Below are 22,103 nucleotides of genomic sequence, written 5' to 3'. Positions count from 1 at the left end.
TAAAACTAAATTTTCCCCCTACCAAAGAAAGAGCAAACACAGATAAACTGTAATGTAATTACAGTAATGAGACATGGAAAAATACATAACTAAATACACTGGTTTTAATTTTAGTTCTTTATGCTCGCTGCCCACGACAACAGTATATCACAAAGTAAATTACAGGAACTAGCTGTAATTTTACAGCTGCACAGGTGTCATCAACTGTAAAAGATCAAGCAATCGCAGCTCAAATCATTTATCAAACCTACATAAAGCAAGTTTGGAAAAAGTCCTATATTTTGATATATTTACTGCGATGATAAAGGCAATTATATTAAGTGTAATATAATCAAATGAAAGGTTTATCTATACCTTCATTAGGAAAACAGGGCTCACATTCTTGGTGGTGAAAAATAAGAGACAACAAAGACAGCAAACAAAGAAAATGGAAATCAACGGGGCAAACTCAAATCAAAGTGCTTCAGTTCACGGCTCATATCTCAAAGGGGATTATAGGGTGCATTCTGAGAAAGACAATTTGTTGGCATAATAACAATGATTTCCACAAATGCAACATTTTTTGTTCATTTTTAAGAAGTTTGGTGTCATGTGGTTGTTATTAAATCCCTGACTGGCCTTTCTCCTGGCATTTCTCGCTTGAGGCCTTTCATTGAGACCCTTCATCTTGATCAGAACATTAGTGATGGCACATTTATGTATATGTTAGTTTCAAAGTCTTTTAAGTGTTTGGGGATTTTTTTGAGACCAGCAAAAGCCAAACTGTAAAGTAAACAAAAAGTTTTTGAAGTGGTTATTTTATTATCACATTAACATTTGAAATGATAGGAAGTGAAGGTTTGAGTAATATCTTGAATATGAAAAGTTCACACATCACTAGAATAGAGTAGAAGAGTAGAATCATTTATATTATCTCTTGATGAAGGCTGCACAGTGTGTCTGGCATCAGGAACCTCTCACACACTGCAACATATTATTACTTTGAAATTAGCTTCAGATGAGTCGCTCCAGGCAGAGAACTTTACTTTTTCTAAGAGAGGCACAACCAAGGTTTGAAGTTTTCCAATCATCTAAGGCTGATTTGCTAATGTAAATACCTATTTCTGAAACATTGCTTGATTTCAGGCAGGAGTTAACTCCAACAGATCACGGCAATCAATACATTTACTTTTTTTTTTTCCCTTTTTCAAAAACTAACTCAAAAATTTAAGTATATAAGCTCGATAGAACACATTTCTTCAATTTATTCATGTTGTCTTATTGACAGGATTTACAGCTGTATTATAGATGCATTTATACCAAACAGTACCAGTACATTAGCACACTTCCCAGTATGCACTGGGTTGTTTGAGAGCTATATTTCCCCTGAGATATGTTTGCTTTCAAAGCATGCTGTGTGCCTCTGACATAGTTTAAATGAACATGCACATCTTTCTTACATACTAATGAAAATAGTGTTAACCATGAAGAAGATATTTCTGAGTTCAATCAACCTTGACACACTTTAAAAATAAATATTTCGCAAAGACAAAACCCTCACAAGCTTCATGTGGATTAAAGGTAAATGGTCAAATTAAAAATGAAAAGGATAACAAAACATCTTCATATTTACTACTGTTGTGGAAATTTTAACAATAACCTACAACACACCCAGTGAGACTGATCTGAAGTGGGTGTAATAAACACATTGCAATGTGGAGAGAAACACCCCAGCCAAACACTAAGATTATCTCTGCTGTTTGGGTGGGGTTGCTCATCTTATGTACCCACACAGATGCTCAAACAAAGAACATTCCACAGCACATCGCGTGTACCTATACCTTCATTCCAGCTCATCTTTGACCCCCTCCCACTCTAAGAAAAGTTACAACCACCAGTCACCTCCCTAAGAGCAGGATGTCTGGAGATCTTCAAGTCTACGATGAGTCCACTATGAAGGTGCGATAAAACTTGGGGCCCACTTGTGATAACATTCTACATGCATGCATACAACTGATGACAGGAGTGATCTTGCTATACTAAAGTGAGAAAGTGATATTACTATTACTAATGTGATATGATTAAAATATGTGATTAATACATCAGAAAAGAAATCTGCCACCACACTACACCCCAGTGTATTCTACTTTAACATATGGCAAATGCAATGCTTTGACAGAGCTGAGTGGCCTCTAGTTTTGTCACAGTTTCCAGGTTGTAGACTCAACGCAAGACTCTGGAAAACAGTGTTAACTCAAAGATTAGATGTATTGCTACTAACACAAAAACAGGCCAGGAAAACTAAATACAAGGAAACATGGAATGAAGATATACGGAGCAAAGTGAGCCAAAAAGGGTGAAGAGAGACAATAACTATACAAGGTAATGAGGCTAGGGGAAAACGGGTGGAAGACGCAGCAAGAAGAAATCAGGGATAACAAGACAAGAGAAGTTGAACTCAAAACAAGAGACCATTAGAATAAAACAGGAAGTAGCAAACAATGAGCATCTAAGCTAAGCATGCTAAGCAAGGAACTAAAGGCACAGATAACAAAGACTAAAAACCACCAGAATGATACGATGAACGGAAACCATAAACAATATGGAGCTACAACATAATCCTTTCCCAAAACCCAAAACTCTGGGTTCAGGACCTGAGGACCATGGCAGGTTAGTGAATACCTGATTGGTGAAGTTTCTCTAAAGTTAAGACTAATAATACCAAATATGGTTGAAAGGCAAGAAAAATAAAAGAGCAAATCAATGTCAGCTCGTTATCCTGGGAAAATGGGCGAGAAATTGGGTATCGCATTTTACATTCATTCCATTTCTCTAGTCTGAGATCACATTAGATGCATCCTTCAGATGAGAGGATTTATAGAATGGAAATTAGTCTCAGCTTCAAGCAGAGCTACCCAAGGATGCAGCGGGAGAGGTCATCTCGTGCAGCACGCTCACACACTCTCTCACACACGCACACCAATTCCCTCAGCCTGGCTTAACTATTAAAGGGCGGTACCCATGAGGAGACTTGCTAGAGGTCAAAGACATCACTGGCTGTAATCTAGCAGCTCCGGAATGACAGGATTCCAGTTAACTGTCTCCGGACAATAATACTACTGCAACGACCTTACAATACTGACTTGTCTGTGGCCAGTTATATCCCTTCATGAATTCACTGTTGCCTGACACTGGTACTGCGAGGCCATGTGATTCACTTAACAGGGTGAGTTGGATATTGATGGAGGTCACACTGTAAAGATGCTAAAGTGGTTTGGTACAGTCAGAGCTCATGGGAGAAAAGACACTAAAATGAAGTGAGACTGGTTAGCCTGCTCAGTCCTTTGTAGGCTGAGCAAGTTCTAAGTAAGGCAGGTGGGTATCCACATAGGACCAGTATAGATAGGGTACAATGTCACTTACTTACAGGGTAAGTTATAGTTAAAGGCTAAAGGTCACTTGATTTGATCACAGGATATCCTTTATGGCCGTGCACTTCACTCACTGGTAATATTATATATGTGTGTGTGTGTGTGTGTGTGTGTGTGTGTGTGTGTGTGTGTGTGTGTGTGTGTGTGTGTGTGTGTGTGTGTGTGTGTGTGTGTGTGTGTGAGTGCGTTTACGGTGTAACAGCAGAAAGCAACTAAAACAGGGTTTTTTTTCCAACAATTTAACCTGTTATATGAGTAATTTTTGGCTCTTTTGACTCTTTTTTATTAGAAAAGACAGAAAGAAAGCAATACAATATACATAAATACATGAATATAAATACATAAAGTTTAATTAGATTCAATTCAATTTGATTTATATAGTAATATAGGAACTCTAACAACAGTCGAGTCAAGGTAGGTTGCTAAGGTAACGTGTTAATACAAAGTTCTGAGAACAGGTACATAAAACTCAGTTCGGGCTGAGCAGGCAACCCATATCGTGTTTTATCGCAGAGGCCATTTTTGCTGCATCTCTTCCTCCTGCTCTCTTATCTAGCTTCTTGTCAACTCTGAACTGTCATTTCATAACAAAGCCTAAAAAGCCCAACAGCTGAAAAAGAGCAATGCCTTAGTTTGTATTTTGGTTGATATCATGTTCAAACTTTACTAACTCATTGCACTTTGAATTCTCCTGCTTCAGCTACTTTCTCTCCCTTTTACCAAACATATCAATTCAGAAACACACCAGTGTAACTTCATCCCTTTGCAACGCTGCATCTGGCTGAGCAGCGGTGTAAAACTCCACATCGAGTCAGACAGTCAAACTGCGCTTTGAGTAGAGCCTCCTAAAAAGCTGCTGTTTGGCTGGAACCAGAGTGGACCCTGTGGCAGGTGCATCCTCTGCCTACTCAGCTGCTCCGCTTGTGTTCAGATGATTAAGGAAGAAATTCAGATCGACAGAAAATGCCCCAAAATGTTTTGCTGTATTTAGACTGTGTACGCATGTACGTCTGCAGCCCTTTAGTATCCTTTACGAATTTGTACATTACATCTTACTTTTTCCTTCTGCAGTTACAGTTTAGTTATAATCCTCCTTTTTTCTTACAAAAATATACCACGGCGTGGCGACGGGAGCACGGCTGGATCAATGGGTGCACCAAAGTTTCAAGGAAAAACAAAGAAAATGTCTTTCAGGGTCTAAATGAACACACTGAACATTTCTGTGATTTCTTTGAAAAAAAGCAATTAGGTAAAGGTGTGTTATGTCCACTAGAAGTTTGACACATTGTGTCAGTTTGCTGGCTTGTAGTGCTCCTCTGTCTTTATCTGACTGTGCGCTGTGCTCATTCTCATTCAAGCCAATTAAAAATACACAACCAATTATAGGCGAACACAGATTTTCACACAAGATCCTGATTTTCTAGTGTCTTAGTCAAAGGTTGACCATAACTCTTGACAGATGCACTGTTTAGTGCTTCATTGGCTGCACATACACACAGCACTATATTTATAATACAGGGAGTGCAGAATTATTAGGCAAATGAGTATTTTGTCCACATCATCCTCTTCATGCATGTTGTCTTACTCCAAGCTGTATAGGCTGGAAAGCCTACTACCAATTAAGCATATTAGGTGATGTGCATCTCTGTAATGAGAAGGGGTGTGGTCTAATGACATCAACACCCTATATCAGGTGTGCATAATTATTAGGCAACTTCCTTTCCTTTGGCAAAATGGGTCAAAAGAAGGACTTGACAGGCTCAGAAAAGTCAAAAATAGTGAGATATCTTGCAGAGGGATGCAGCAGTCTTAAAATTGCAAAGCTTCTGAAGTGTGATCATCGAACAATCAAGCGTTTCATTCAAAATAGTCAACAGGGTCGCAAGAAGCGTGTGGAAAAACCAAGGCGCAAAATAACTGCCCATGAACTGAGAAAAGTCAAGCGTGCAGCTGCCAAGATGCCACTTGCCACCAGTTTGGCCATATTTCAGAGCTGCAACATCACTGGAGTGCCCAAATGCACAAGGTGTGCAATACTCAGAGACATGGCCAAGGTAAGAAAGGCTGAAAGACGACCACCACTGAACAAGACACACAAGCTGAAACGTCAAGACTGGGCCAAGAAATATCTCAAGACTGATTTTTCTAAGGTTTTATGGACTGATGAAATGAGAGTGAGTCTTGATGGGCCAGATGGATGGGCCCGTGGCTGGATTGGTAAAGGGCAGAGAGCTCCAGTCCGACTCAGACGCCAGCAAGGTGGAGGTGGAGTACTGGTTTGGGCTGGTATCATCAAAGATGAGCTTGTGGGGCCTTTTCGGGTTGAGGATGGAGTCAAGCTCAACTCCCAGTCCTACTGCCAGTTTCTGGAAGACACCTTCTTCAAGCAGTGGTACAGGAAGAAGTCTGCATCCTTCAAGAAAAACATGATTTTCATGCAGGACAATGCTCCATCACACGCGTCCAAGTACTCCACAGCGTGGCTGGCAAGAAAGGGTATAAAAGAAGAAAAACTAGACAGATGCACTGTTTAGTGCTTCATTGGCTGCACATACACACAGCACTATATTTATAATAGATAGTGTTTTGCAGTTGTTAGCATTCCCTTAACTGTTCCTCGGACAAATTTGAGTCTACCTCTTTTAGATACTTCTTAATGTCCATTAATACCAGCAAACTGTTTGATTTAATTAACATCATCCTTTATCAAAGAAACACAAATCTATTCTAAGAAACACAATCAGACTTATTAAGATCAGCACGGACACTGATAGAATTTCTAGAGAAAACAAATCTCATAAAATATGCAACGTCCTGCTCCTCAACAGTTTAATTTTCTTAACACAACAAATGCAGGAAGAGGATGAGGAAGAGGATACTGTGGTTCCATAAGCAGGCAGTATGAACTGACCACCAGCAGCTAGTTTAATTGGCACCAGTCACTGTGCACATCTGTCCAGCAATCCCTTTACAACCTCACACTCCGTTAAGAGCAGTGTTAAAGGTTAGCGAGCCAAGCGCAATGTATTAACAAGACAATGCTGGAAAAATGGTAACCTGGTAACCTATGTAACATGCAAAAGCTTACTGTAACAAAGAGAACTTGCAAGTTTTTATGAATAAAGCATCCACTAGTTTGTTCGCATCTGTGCCTCACAAAAGGGTAATAGCAGTGCATGTAGCGCTTTGCACTGCCAAGAAAATACACCCCATAATCTCATTACAGGTAATGTAAAGCAGCAATGCATAACAAGTATGCATGCAACAGTTTTGTAAAACCATGTGAGTATATGTTAAGCCACATAGACATAAGGGCACACACTCAGAATGAACCATGCTGTGGTTAGTTTTCTTTTGAGGATGACTAATGTAAACTAAGTATCATTTATCATCATTGAACAAACTCTGTTTGGCCATCGCTCTCTTGATTTAAGCTGTGATTTCCAAAAAATACTGAAAGCAGGATAATGAAAACAGGAATCCTATTAAAGTAAATTATAAAGCACTCAGAAGTAGTGACTGAAATATATTTGTTATTTTTCACATTCATTCTGTAATTATTATGTGCATTCTTTCAGATAGCTGTGAGGATATTCACTTTCACTGAGGAAATGAGCTTTTATCATACCAGGCACTTATGAGGTTTGGCTAGTGGAGCAGTTCTTCTTTCATCTGTCAGCAGCCAATAAGCACTACCAGCACACTGACTAGCTAAACAAGGTTGGCTCTCGGTACTCCCTCCTCGCTCTATGCAGATTAATCCCTTTGATGTCGAACCAGCAGCACAAAGACGAACCAAGTGAGGAAGAGAAGACGCGAGAGGGAGGGGAAAAATCAGCAACTGGTTTTAATGAGGACCTGTGTCAGCAAAACAACACGGCCACGCTGCAAACTGACCCAAGAAGACTTTCAAATATTATTCATAACCTGGGAATTGTACATAAATGGCTGCTAGACTTTGTTGTTGTTGTTGCTGTTGTTATTCTTGGTATTATGTTGTTTAGGGTTTTGGATGAAAATCAGACAAGGGCCACAGTCCAGGGGGGATTTTTTAGAGGAAGAACAGGAAGCTTTTATTTGGCAAACTGTAGAATTTTTCCACAAGTCTCAAACCGTGTAATGAGCTCACTTGAAACTTTTGTTGGTGGTGTAACTAATCTGTTTTAGTCATGAGGAAGAAGTAAGAATTCCCATTAAAACAGAACGTTCTTCAAGTTGGGTCTCGTTTGGTTGGTTTCAGGCTGTAAACTAAATTTGTAAAATGTGTTTTTCCGAGCTATCGTTCAATTTCAGAGGGTTATGCAGGCTATAAAACGACACTAAACTCAATCTTTAAGGTGACAAGTGTATATTATTAAAAACTATTCCCCAGCAGCCATAATTGCAATGGCAAGGTGGCAAATGAATATCTACAGACATAAGTACAAATATACAGTCACACAGGCTCATCTTACCGATCAGATGATAGTTTCTAGCAGCGCTTTTTAAATTAAAATTTAAATCAACATGAATGAAAGCTGCTACTGTGGATGCTACTGACAGATTGCCGGTTCATGCAATGTAATTAAAGTATTAATGAAAATCACCCCATTTTCTCTAAACAGCAATATTACATAAAGTAGTAAAAACAGTTTAGAAATACTGATGTCATGCAACCTGTCCCAATATCAAACATTATTGTTAGTGTATAGTAATATAGTAATCTCATTGTTATTATGAACTGTGCAAAATACAACATACCAAAAAAACTGCATTAAATTACATGGATGCATCCTCTTAATAGAGTGCAATCTCACCCTGAGCTCAAAATCACATTTGTTTCGTTTAGAACTGTGACACAGTCGCATCCAATGTATTTATTCTGTTGTCACTGCAGCATTCAGACAGTCACATTCCTTCATTTGTATCAAATTATCTTCAGCACTTCTAATGGAAATGCTCGATTAGATTAATGGTTCGCAAAAATCATCAACTGAATGAGAAAATATATTTCAAGTTCAGTAACGCAATGCTACGGTTTACATGTCAATGCCATATGAGCCATATAAATGCATTGTGATTCATTTAGCTGTCTTATTTATCATCTTATTTATATGCAAACCACAGATTGAAGAAGAGCAGATGAGAAGTCCTTAGAGAAGATGCTATATTGTCTGTAATTAACATCAGGATAAAAAATAAGCAGAAATTGCTAATTACAATAGTGCTACATTAACTTAACTTGCTAATTAAACAATCTGGCACTGAGCCATCATTGCACATATTTCATAACAAACTTTGGTGTCAGCACTGTCATGCAGGCAGAGCTGAAGTCTGGTAAAAAAAAAAAAGTTGGAGACAGGTGTTATATGCAAAATATTAAAACTTCAGAAAACACTCAATAATTGGAGTTAAAAATGTATCAACTTTAGAAATTCAGTCCTATGGCAGCATAGATGCTAAACTGTGACACAATATCACATTTCATAGATGTTATTTATAGGAGACACTCATCGGGTTTCTTTTTTAAAGTGTATTAACAGAAATTGAAATATTCAAGCTTTACAGTAGTTGAAGTCTGATTTTTATACCATGATTTCTGTGTTTATTCACCATTTAAAATATTATCTAATGTTAGTTATTGTTAAAATGTCATCAATATCAATGTTGTTCTGTCAGGGCAAGCAAGGCAAGCACTCTCCTTAAATTTCAAACATGTTGTTTCATAAAGCAAACAACGTTGAATCTTTGCATCCATCCTATTAATTACTCATATCGTGTGGCTGTAGTTGACTCTGAGCCACTAGAATCAGTTTCTGTCAGTTTCTTTGGCATGGGCATGTCCATGTCCGCTGAATAAAGGCTGATGCTGGACGTGTGAATAAACCTCTGAAGACTGAGGGTGCTTTCATGCGCAGATATGTTTGGAAACTGTGGTAGCATTAGCAAGCAAATGAAAAAAATATTGTGCGATTCATCATCTTAAAAGATACATTTTCTGTTACAAACCATCTTGGCTAGCACGTGTGACATACATGAGTTAATGTGCACAGTGAAGAAACTTTTAATAACTACTTCATCTAATTCGCAAAGACTGCTTTGATGATGAAGAGAGGAACTTTTGTCTGATTTAATAAAACAGGCAAGTTAAACAGGTGCAGACTCCACCAGCATTTTCAGATTAGCATCTATGAGAAATCACTTGGTTCACTGACTCCACTAAATTTAACAGCATTTTTGCGAACCACCGCCTTAATGTTTCATTAATATTTTATTTAATATTTTCTTCACCTGTGCTTGCCTTTCTCTAAAAGTAACTGCTTGCTACTGCATAGAGACGACTGAGAAGCACAGTCCAGGGTATTACTGAAAATCTTCCATTTATTTGACCTGTGTCTGCTATCAATTACTTGTTAATTTTACCATTAAAAAAAAAATTACAGACACTTTAAAACCTTACTCAAAAACTCATCAAATATGTTTGCAAAGAGAAATGTTGTTAAATGAAGAAAATCAATTCACCAAGCTCCCCACGGTGTATAATGTTGTTTCTGTGGCAGTGATGGTTCTAACAGTCCCAGGTTGGCTGTGTTCACACTGGCAGGTCATTCATTTGTGTGTTTTTGGCACACAAAGTCAACCCAAACCAGCTGCAGATTTTCTGTGGCACAACGCTGAGTATCAGCTAGCATCATCAAAGGTTCATTTGCATCTGCTGAAAGGCTTTTTGCGCTGCAGTCGACTGCCTCAGTTAAAGGCAGTTTGTCTGGGACAGGATCAGACATTTCACAAAGTGAATGAGGCATCCCCAAAAGTCAAGGACAAATTAGCAGCTCAAGTACATACAAATACAAATCTTGCACAATTAATAACAAATAAATATTTTCCAATATGAAACTACCAATAAATTACCTGGAGCACATTTAGAAGTTATCCTGAAAATGTATAATTATATGCATGCATATAAATGCTTTTCATAAACACTAAACTTTAGTATGAACTCGGATTAGATATGAAGAGAATTTCCTTTTTAAATAAAAGTGCTCACGATAAGGGAACTTGTAACCACTGCCCTTTTCCACACAGCTGAGGTGGTCTGATTAAGATGGCTCCTGGACGCCTTCAGTGTTTGGGTATTCCAAGCACATCAGCTGAGAGGTTAGAGCCAGAACACATTGAAGGGATTATATATACCATCTGGCCTGGGAGCAACTTGGGATCCCCCCTCAGATGTCCCTTTTCCTACCTACTCCACCAACTTTCCTTAGCCAGGTGGCACCGTGACAAGTACCTGAACAAGTGGTGAAACAACAGGGATGAGTTAATGTTCCTGCCTCTGGATACACAGACGTGGATGGGTTTGGCTATCTGGATACCTTTGGGTTGAAATAACAGGAGAACTATATTTAACTATATTTAATGCTAAATATGGATACATACATATGGATAAACATTTATAATTGGAAACACCAAAGAGTCCATTAACAATGTTACAGAAGAGCAATGGCCAGGCTTGACCCCTTGAATATAAACTCCTTAATTATAAGGAAGCACATTTTTTCCAACACCTCCATTTATATGATAGGTTACATTTTGACTTTTATCATGTATATTTAGAAATTTATGCTTTGGAAAGAAGCCAAAAGTCTTTTAAAAAGTTTATTTTAAATGTAGAAGTGCTACTTCTCAAATATAGCGCAGCAATGATCCTTGGCTGATAACCCCGATTTGTGAAAGACAGAAATAATGAGTGTAAAATAATCCTACCTAAAGGGAAAAAGCAATTTAAACCAAACTCAGAGTATCCAAATACAAGTAATCCCACACACAAATCTGATTCGCTCCTCACACGGGTTTCAGACAACAGCCTCGGGCTCACATCTGTGTTCATGTGCAAACAGAACTGAGGCCAAACACAAGCTATCAGCCATAAGCTTTCAGCCACTGAAAGGCTTCACTTACTGTGCAATGTTTGAACACAGAGCCCAGTGATGCGAGCTGCCAACGTTCAAACTCCACTGTGAGTGAAATAATGGGGTATGGCGGTATCTTGGGGTTCTGCCCGTAATTCTGAGCCTCTGGGAGCACACTGGTGCTGATTGCTCCTGCTAAATAATTGCTCACATCTATTGAAAAATGCATGCTAACAGCATTTAAAGCCAACTTTAGTGGGAGCTAAAAGCGCACAACTTAATCATTAAACGATTGAGCACGAAAGGTTCCCATTACTTTGACACTTCCTGGGATGAAAATATTCATAACTTTAATGAGCACTCCTGGAAACCATGTGTACATGTTTTCATAAGCACTAAAGGAAAGCTCTTCCTCAGCTGTGAGGTGGATACAAAACGGGCTTTAAAGCTCAGAGTCGTCTGTTCACTGAAGACGCTTCACAGCTTTGCTTGCAAAATCTGTATTAGTCTTCACATCTGTATCATCATAACATTTACACCCTTAGTTTGTTCTTTGAATGGCAGATAAACTAGACACCACAGCGATGCAACATGCTGCAGATATTAACACAACCAAGAGACTAGAAACACACACACGCGCACACACACACACACACACACATTGACTTAAGATGGCATGGATGTTTACACCGACAATTGCCAATTATCCCACTGTGTGTTGACAGTGAAAAGCTGACACCTACACAACAAAGTCCACTGGCTGTGATATAAGCTGTTCGGTACATGCTGCAAAGAAAGGCATGTAGTGGGAAAATAACATAAAAATGTTTCTGTAAGATGCTAATGTGAACAGTGCAAAAACGCAAAATATAAGAGGTGAGAAAGTTTATTCTGTGTGTGTGGGAGGAAATAAAAAGCCTATAAAAAGAGCTTTGTCATGACATACAGTTAACTTTCTCCGCCATCATCTGTCTCTGCAAAATGCTTATCATCTGCAACTTGAGGGGCACATGCAAGTACAAGATTATTTTCAACTTTCTTAAAAACGCCATGCATATCAGTCAGGAGAAAGTTTTGCCGGCACTCACAGTAACAGGAAGCCACTTGCATATCATTCGGGAGTGCTCTGAATCCAAAGAGAAACTCTGTGATGGGCGATTGACGTACCCAATAATTAGCTAGTTAGAAAAGCAACTTGCTGGCCTCTGTGCAGCGCTCTGCAGGAAATTGTACTGCTGAAGCGTGTCTGTTTAAATCCAGATTTCATGATAAACATTCCAAGCAAGTAGTGTGCACAGAGTTCATAATCTGCAAGGTCAGAAATTAAAGGGGCGCCGCTAGACTGCATGAAGAGGAACTGTTGTTCGCTCGTTTTACTCTGCAGTCACATTAGAGTGGCAAATGAATGACCAGATGGGCAGGTGGCATATCAGAGTGATACTTGACCTGCGACTTTGTAAACAACGTGATTGGTGTGGCAAACGTGACGTGACTGTAGACTTGTTTGCTGTTATAGTGTAGCTGTAGTGCAGTTACCGTCTCCTGAGGCTAAAACTGAAAAATAATGAGGTTTTTTTCTTCTATAGATAGACAACAGGAAGGCAGTGAAGAGCCAGTATGTTTAGGGCGTAGCTCAGGAGTTAAAGCAGGTCTTCCACTAACTGGTAGGTTCATGGTTTGATCCCCCTCAGTCTCCACTCTGCATGCCTAAGTTACCTCGGGCAAGAGATTGGACCACAGGTTGCTCTCTGATCTGTTGATCAGAGTGTGAATGTTAAATAGAAGGAGAATGGGTGAATGAGGCATGTTGTATAATGTGCTCAAATAGAGTAGAAAATTGCTGCATAAGATTTGTTAGTGTTATGGTTTGGAGATGGCACTGACAAAAATACAGGTGGCAAGTATTTGCAAGTTAAAGATTTTAAGACTTTCATTAGGAGTAACACTGAACAAAGGATGTTGAATACGGAGCCTTCAGGCAGGAGGAAAAGTAGAAGACCACAAAGACTAGATGTAGTGCAGGAGGACATGTAGAAGGTTGAAAGGATGCTAGGGGTTTTTTTTCCCTCAGTGTTTCTGAACCTCTTTTGTTTCTAATGTGTCACGTTTTTTATTTTAGGTGAGTTTATTCATCCCTTTGCTATTTATGTTTTATTTTTTTAGAAGTTAGTTTCTCATGTTCTTTGTTTCCCACCCTCATTATTGCCTTGATAACGTTCACCTGTATCCTATCATTACCCCTCTCTCCATGGTATGTATTTCTTCTGTGTCTTCCCTCAGTCTGTTGTATCATCAAGTTTGTTGCCACCTGTTTACAGTTAAAATTTAACTCTTCCTTGAATCACATCCTTGTTTTAAAATGTAAGACTTTTTAAAAGTGCATAGTAAACTGAGTAGTTTTCAGTATTATGGTAAAGTTTCCAGTTATGGACTGATGCTGCTGGGAAGGAAACAGCATTCATGTTCACATTTAGGTTACATCAAGTGTAGTAATGAAACTCTTTAATCTCTATGAAATGTTCCATTTTAATACTATGACTAGAGGCTGTAGAGCAGCCATGACAGTAGTCCATCTAACATTTGTTTAAAAAGAGAAAAATGCAGTTGGCTAAATCTGTAAATAAATGAAAAGCTCACAGGCACAGCTGCACAGGTGACCGGATCACATGTTCCCTCGCTGCATCGTGGCGCTCTCCCACCTGTGAAAATGGGATCATATAATATGAACACAGAGAGTGAGAATACAACTCAAATTCAAACAGAGGCTTTCCTGACATGTTAGTTATGAGACAGCTTAATGCACAGATGCATAATAAAACCTATTAAAAGCAAAACTGTGGAGAAGTAATGTCCTACATTCTGACTATGTTTTAATAAGGCTCCAGTGTCTGTTTCAGTCTGAGCTCTTTCTGCTACCTGTCTGTCCTGGTGTCATGCCAGTGCAAACAGGAAAACCACAAACACCCACAATGGTCACAGTAAGATCAACACCAGCTGTTTGATATTTTTCTTTTCTGCTGGAATATAAACACCTAGAAGAAAAATATCTACAGAAAAAGATATTTGTGTTTTTCAGAATTTAGCTCCAAATCAATTACATTTAAAAATGCAGTACTGTGCAAAAGTTGTTGCTAGCAAAATAGGAAGTTGTTGTGATCATTTACAGGAGCGGTCAGTTTGGAGTATTACAGCAAGTTGGTGTACAGCTGCAGTTGACAGGCTACACATCCCCAGCTTCTCACTGAGGTCACTTTCTCTATGCCCTGCTCATGTAGTGTGCAGCATTGTTTGTGATCACAAAATGATGGGCCCAATGCTGCCTAACATTGTGTTTTTGTGTGTGCGTATGAGCGTGAGAGAGAGACCTGCAATTTCTTTACATCTCTGAGATTTTCACTTTAAACTGTGCAAAACAGCATATTTTGGTAATGACATTGCCAAAAAAAAAACCCAAAACGCCCTGTTTTATATCTTATGCTGTGTGGTCAACCATACAGTATCTGACAAGTCATACTCTTGTCAGTCAAGGACAACGGATGATCTTATTACAGCTGTTGCACTCATCTTTTCTGTCCCAGTCAGCAGTGTGTGAGGTTCATATACACTGTAGCTCTGGAATTCTTTCCTCATCCCTTCTGGTTCATGTTGCACTTTATGCTGTGACAGATGTAACCCGTACTTATCCTTCCCAAAGTCATAGATGTTATGAGTCAGCAAACCAATGTCAGTGAGGAGACACTGATTGCAAAGCGTGCTAGCTGTTTTTTAAAAGCATGACAGGTGAACCAAGGTCAAACAGCGGGAGGTAGAAAATGGTGAGGTACGTCAATATTTGTCACGTGTGCATGGCCACATTTTTTTCCCCGGCAATCACTTTGGAATCCTTTGCATCCCGGAACGTGAAAGGACACCAGAGCCAGTAAAATTCATGGATCTTAAAGGTTTTGATTGATGTGTTAAGACACATGATGTACAGAACCCCCGACCGGCCTATATGACACAGAATAATCTAAACACAATGCCCTGCAAAAGGACAGTGGGCTATGTTTCCGGTGTGCTTAACTACCTTATGATATAGCACCACAAATTACTGCGTGCATAATGGAGACTAATTTAAGACTTGTGCTTCACATTTACTTGAACCAAATAAACTGGTTAATGTATTCAAACACATTCCAGGCACCATCTATCTCATGGCTTCAGGGCTCTGGCACAGGTCTTGGCGTGGATCTACTTCTGACAGGTTGCCCTTGTGTTTGAATGGCTTTAAATGTGTGAGCGTGTTTGTGTTGTCATGCATATATGTATATGTATATGTGTCTGTGTAGTTGGGCATGCATGTGGATGAAATGGGCCAAAGTGAAACCCAGAGCAGAACTTGGCTTCAGTTTTCTGCCCTGCTGCGCTGAAATCAGAGCTCTTTGAATTTATGGGGTTTTTTTTCATCCTCAGATGGGCATTTGTGAATACACGGGAAGGAGTTTATGTGCTATTGAAGAGGCTTTGTGCATATAAAGAATTTGGTGGAAACTCATTATTATTTATTTGACATAATAAATAAAAAAAATTATAATAAAGTACTCCTTGAGTATAAACAGGTAATAATTCCCTTTTTAAACCTATGTGCGACAGATGGAAAAATAATAATAATAATACTAATATTAATTATAATATTATATATAACAATTATATGGTGAAACTTACGAAGAATTCCTTATACTTCTGTAACAGCACAGGATTAATTATCTGTGTTCCCTTGTGTTCAACAGCTGCAGCTTGTATGCCTCTAACATGCTGATATGTTTCTGGACATCATTGCCTTTCTCCCACTGTTGCACTTTTAATAATAGGAAATGTACAGACCTTTCCCTGTAACTCATATAAACAATATATTTACTGCAGATAACTTTGCGTTAAAGCAGTCCTTTTTGGACTGTTTAACCTTGAAAGAATTTGTGAGCTCATGCTATCATGCATTGAAACTGTTTTTGTCAGGACCCGGGCTCTGCAGTGGACTCTCTGTCTTGCTCTTACTCTTTCTCTCTGCTTGAGTTCCAGGTCATGCCAAGGTGGGCCTCCTGAGTCTCCGCCCAACTTACCTGCGGCTGGTTCCCCACCTGTGGGAGATAAGCAATCTGGAGTTCCTACTTAAGGAGCAGGAAGACTAAAGTTGATCTACCTTGGTAGCGAAACCCTGGCTCTTTGATTCGCAAGTTTCCCCTGTTGCATCCTCTCAGTGCCTTTGCCCTCTCTGTGTGCAGGTGGTGTTGGATTCCCTGTTCTGTCGTGTCTGGAGTGAAGGAGAGAGAGCATTGGATCGTGTGGATTCCCTCGTGTCTGGGCTCTTACCCCTCCTGGATGTTCCCCTCACCTGTCTGTGTGTTCACCTGAAAACATCTGCTTTAAATAAACTCTATAACTGTTTTGTGAGCCCAGCCTCAGAGTCCTCCCACCTAATGCCTGACATGACAGTTTTAACACAAAGCAACAGATTTCAATTATACAAATGCAACATGTGGTCAGACAACAACAGAAAAAATGTGTGCAATTATAGCTTTGTGTGAAAATTTGTGTGTGGTAACTTTGAATGAAATACTCACGTAACTGAAAGGAACGCAAGGCAGCTACTTTAGCAAGACACAGCTAACAAGAGAATTTGAGCAGATGATTCAAGCCTGCAGAGTGGAGGAACTAATTTTATACAAGCTTGTGCTGCTGGATCTATAATCCATGTGAACTTGCAGCCGTTCCTGCCTGCATTTCCAGCTAAGCTGACTGTGATGTAAATATTATATGAAACTAATAGTAAAACTGTACAAGACAGTTATAATTAGCACTGTGTTGCACAGGGAACATATATTTTCAGCCTGTGCACGACTAACAGACCACTTTTCTCTTTTCTAAAAGCACTTTTCTCCTGAGGGAAGTCTCCCAGCTAAATATTACATAGGTTGGGAAGGGTATCCAGGCCGGCTACTCCTTAGAGGAAACTTGGAAAGGTGTAGAGAGAAGGTGAAATAATCTATCACCCTAAATATGAGCCGCAAAGTATAAATATAGTTGTAGTTAAATAATTAATAAATTAATTTTGCCTCCGTGCGCCAACATCAAGAATCAAGCGTTAAGACGTTCAGCTTTAATTTAAGGAGTTTTATAAAAACAGTCTTCCATTTTCACAGACTCTAAAGTCATTGGACAAACTAGCGTGGCTGTAAATGTAAGATTTGTTTTTAAAACCTCAATGAAAATCTTTTACAGTCAGTGACTGCCAAGTCTCGAACCCATGGACAAATGCTGTGTTTCGTCCCTTTAGATACTTTGCTAGGCTTTTAATGCAGCTGCCTTAAATTGCTGCTTACATGTGCTTTGGTTTTGTATTTAATCACTGCTTTGGGTCATTGTCCATCTGCACTGTGAAGAACTGTCTGATGAGTTTTGCAGTATTTCGCTAGAACTGAGCAGAGCATGCAGCTCTTCACAGGTCATCACACTTGTATCAGCAATCACGTATCAATAAGCACTTGTGACCTGGTTTCATTGGCACCAATCCATGCAATAGTATTGCTTCCACTATTTATTTTGGTTTTTCGGCCTAATGATGGCATCAACACCCCTTTGGACTTCACATTGAGGGCTTTCCTGAACAGCTACCAAGTGCAATTATTTCAACACTGGGAATCAACTCTAGATCTGTTTTCAGTTGAATTTGTCCTGAAACATTGAGGTGAACAGGCCTTACCTGACCATTAAGCTGCTTCTCAGTCAATTTTCCAGTTCATCTTTCCATTCTCTTCTGCTTATCCTTTTCAGGGTTGCGGAGGAGGGGGACTGGAGCCTTTCCCAGCTGTCTGAGGGCGAGAGGCAGGGTGTACACCCTGGACAGGTTGCCAGTGTGTCACAGGGCTAACACATAGACACAGACAACTATTTGCACTCACATTCACACCTACAGGCAAATTAGAGTTTCCAATTAACCTATCCACACTAACTGCATGCCTTTGGACAGTGGGAGGAAGCCAGAGTACCAGGACCTTCTTGATGTGAGGCAACAGTGCTAACCACCGTGCCACTGTGCTGCAATTTTCCAATTATTTTACAAAATTTGTTTCTTTGCCTAAAAACTTTTGGACCTCACGATATGATTAATCTGTTAACTTAAACCTGATGCAGAAATCAGTACATTCACACCTCCACTAACTCTATTATTTCCATTGGCCTTTCAGCCACATTATAGAAGGCAGTAGATAATCCAGTGAAAAAGATTGTTCTGTTCTCTAGCAACAAAGCGGTAATATATACATATAGAGAGAGATAATCATTAGCTTCTAGTGCAATTAATGAAGACATCCTTGAAAACGCTCCGCACAATAAAAGAGAAAATTAATGGTGCATTATACCAGAATCTAAAACGATGTCTCCATTTTAAATAAACACAATTTATTATTGGTGGCAACGGTGGCAATTCTCAGAGAAGAATAGGAACAATGGTTACCTGGTAGCATCTGAAATGCTTCTAAAGTTTCTACTATTTCAGCATTTATTTTTGTGTTATATTGTGACGAGTACATCAAAATAGTAGGGGGAGGGAAATATCAATCGAAGGCTTGCAAATAATTGCTATCTAGTTATTGCAGACAGATTGTCAACATGTTCCCATTGGTCTGAACGAGTCTTTGTCAGTGAGCACAACTCGAGGGGGCTCCATTTGCTGCCAGCTGGTTATGTTGTGGTTATATATTGGTTAAGGATGACTGCTGAGTGCAAAAACTTAATAACTGAATGTGAATTTCAATGTAGACAGCAACAGATGTGTGAGATAATTTCTCACAGTTAATTGCTTTATCATCAGAAACAGTCAATAGACCAACTGCAGACTAATAGCAGACTCACTACATCATAAATATGCCAGGTTTTAGTGCTTGTAGTTGAAAGCATATATATATGCATTAACATCCATGAGCACATGAGCTTTGGATTTTGTATGTGTTACATACATTTATATCTTCTCTCTGACTAGTAGGTTTTTACTACTAAGCAGCATTGTTTAACAGCTTATTATCATGAATTTGGTCTTCCACTCCCTTGATGTCACATTCATATATCATCCCGAGGACGGGTGATATTAGGAGGGCCATTCTATTGTGAATTAAGTCCCATAAAAATCTACCATCTCCACTACAGGAGTGTTTGATTGGTTTTGCCTGTCAGAGAGTTTGAAAGTGCTGCTGTATTATCTTGAGAACGGACTCTTGCTGTCTGACTGAGACATTTAGATAAGAGAAGAAAAAGCAGAAAAATAACCTTAGGTGTTATTCAGTAGAAAAAAGGCTTATGAACAATTTGATTGTCATCATAATCAGGGAGCTGAAATTATAAACAAAAACCATTTTTCACTTTCAGAATGATTGAAATCTCCCTGAATGTTACTCAGAATGGGCAAAGCATTTTTTGATCAGGCCTGCTGGTGGATGACTGAACAAGACGAGGCCTTTCAGATGTCACGAGAGGCACCTGACTGTATGATTTCTGTGAAGCTGGCAAACTGATGTGGCACGGGTCAAGCCCTCTTAAAACAGACCATCAGTATGATGGGTCAGGAATTAAGATAAGAAATCTCTTTAAACTTTTGGTCAGTGGCCCTAAAATAGACTGAGAAGGTCACATGAAAAAGTACAAAGCGATCAAACAGCTGGTTAACCATGCTTGTAAGCCAAACTATTAACTGAAGGTCATAGTGCTGAAATTCTTATTTTGAACTTTTAGCACGTACACTCGTGTAACAGTTTCAGTGTGAACATAAAAAGCGTGGCATCTAATATCTTTGATGTAAGAAACACTAAAAACGCCATGACAGACAGTCACTCATAACTCACTTAACGAGGCAGGAAACAGATGTCACAACAAGCGCAGCTCGGCGAGGAGTGAATTGAGAAAGATTGATGTGGCGACTGGCAGTATCGCCATGCTGCAGCCCAGAAGATTTACTTACTTGCACTACATTTAAAAGAGTAATAGGGTAAAAGACAGAAATGAATGCTGAATGCATGCACACATTCACCCCTTTTTTTCCATTAAAATGTGTAGATAGATGATGTTAGCTAAATTTGCACTTATGTTTTTTGTAGGTGGTCTTGCCCACTCTTAGAGCAGGAAGAGGCGTTATAACAAAAAGCCTTTTATGCCTCGTATCTCTTTGCTGCATTTCGGGGCAGTTCGGTAACTTTCTTTCCTTGCTTTACCCTGCAGATGCTTTCATGACATGCATGATGTTTAGCAAAATGCCAGGCAAAGACAAAACGGCTGAGAGTTTGGAGTTTTACGTTGCCTGGCTACAAGAAGAGCTGTTGCCTTTCAGAAGATGGAGAGGTCGGCGCTGGGTGCTGAAAGGGAGTAAATGCCACACTGCTGATGTAACCATAGGGTTGCTGGAGCACACTACCGTCTTTAAAGTTTTAGAGGAATCTTAAGGAAAGCTTACTGTCGCTCTCCATTAGTGAAGTTACAATTTCCTCACTCCAGTGCCTGCAGTGTTCATCTTGGCAAAACGAAGACCAGCAATATGAGCTCTGATTGTAAGTAATTAGATAAATTGACTAATAAACGGCACAGCTGAACGTTGCTCACTGCCTCATCCACTTCAGTAAAATGTTCACCTTTCACTCTTCATCAGCTTGTGCCATCTACCGCTGCGCCCCTGCATCTCAACACAGCAATTTCTTCTTGCTAGTGAGCTAACACTGCAGATTATGTATTCCAGCAAGATGTTACTCACTCGCATCCTGCACCTTCGTGTGCAGAAGGGATTACATATCAGTTCACAGGAGGGACAGAGTCAGATTTCCATCTCATCTTTGTGTATTTATCACAGGTGGTGATATATTTTGTACAAATAAAATATAATTCAGCACATTTGAATGTTGTTTTAGAGTTTTTTGCAAAGTGTTTACTTTGCAGCTATACTGTGGTCTTTTGCAACATTTATCCTTGAAGAGCACATGAAACACTCACATATAAAGGCTAATTTACATGATTGAGCCCTGCTTTCAAAAACTGACATAGATGTAACACTGTATGTGTAGCTGGATATAAGAAATAAGTGCTTACAGTTTGAGTTTTGAGAACATGCGTAGCGCCATCTTCTGTTAGTTCATCACCGGGTTGGTTGGGTGGTTGCAGCTAATGGACTTACATTAGTTCATGTTAGCTAACTAGTGACAAAACCGATTACTCAGTGCATAATAAGGACATTAAAACAAAACATCAGTTTAAAGGCATCATATTTGTCCTGCAACAATATGTTTTATGGTAAGAAATCAAGGATATACTGTCCACTTTCTCTGTCTGACTCTTTAGCAGTAATTGGCTGTTCACTGTTTGGCTAGCTCTAGCTGTTAGCCGTGATGTTGGAGTTTGCAAAGCACTGTGTGGAGGGGAGCCTGAGGAGAGTTATCAGTTCTGCCGCTAGTTAGTTAACATAAACTAATGTAAGTCTATTAGCAACAAGCAACCAACCACATGATGTAACGGTAGGTACTGACAGAAGACGTCGCTATACATTTCCTCAAACTTTAAGCACGTATTTCTAAAATCCAGCTTTAGCATTTAGCATTCTATTATTTTCATTTAATTATTTTCTTCTAACAACAAATTTAGCCAAACTTCTATCATATTTCTTTAAGAAATAACAAGATTAGTATGCTAAAACCAAGAAGAAACAATAATGCAGTCAGTTTTCTTTTTAGTTGCTTTGTTGTGTTCATACAGTAGAGGACTTCATGTTAAATATAAAAGGTCATAGCGA

General features: G+C 39.2%; 1 long non-coding RNA gene across 1 annotated transcript; it reads left to right on the top strand.

The window, feature by feature from the left end:
* The first annotated feature begins 20,236 nt into the window (after positions 1-20,236).
* Positions 20,237-21,115, top strand: LOC120440476. Its single transcript, XR_005613275.1, has 3 exons — positions 20,237-20,318; positions 20,549-20,874; positions 20,973-21,115. It is a non-coding gene; the product is annotated as an uncharacterized LOC120440476 (long non-coding RNA).
* Positions 21,116-22,103: the final 988 nt, after the last annotated feature.

Source organism: Oreochromis aureus, linkage group 6 (assembly GCF_013358895.1).
Source record: "Oreochromis aureus strain Israel breed Guangdong linkage group 6, ZZ_aureus, whole genome shotgun sequence".
NCBI lineage: Eukaryota > Metazoa > Chordata > Actinopteri > Cichliformes > Cichlidae > Oreochromis > Oreochromis aureus.
This window is presented reverse-complemented; position numbering and strand designations above follow the sequence as displayed.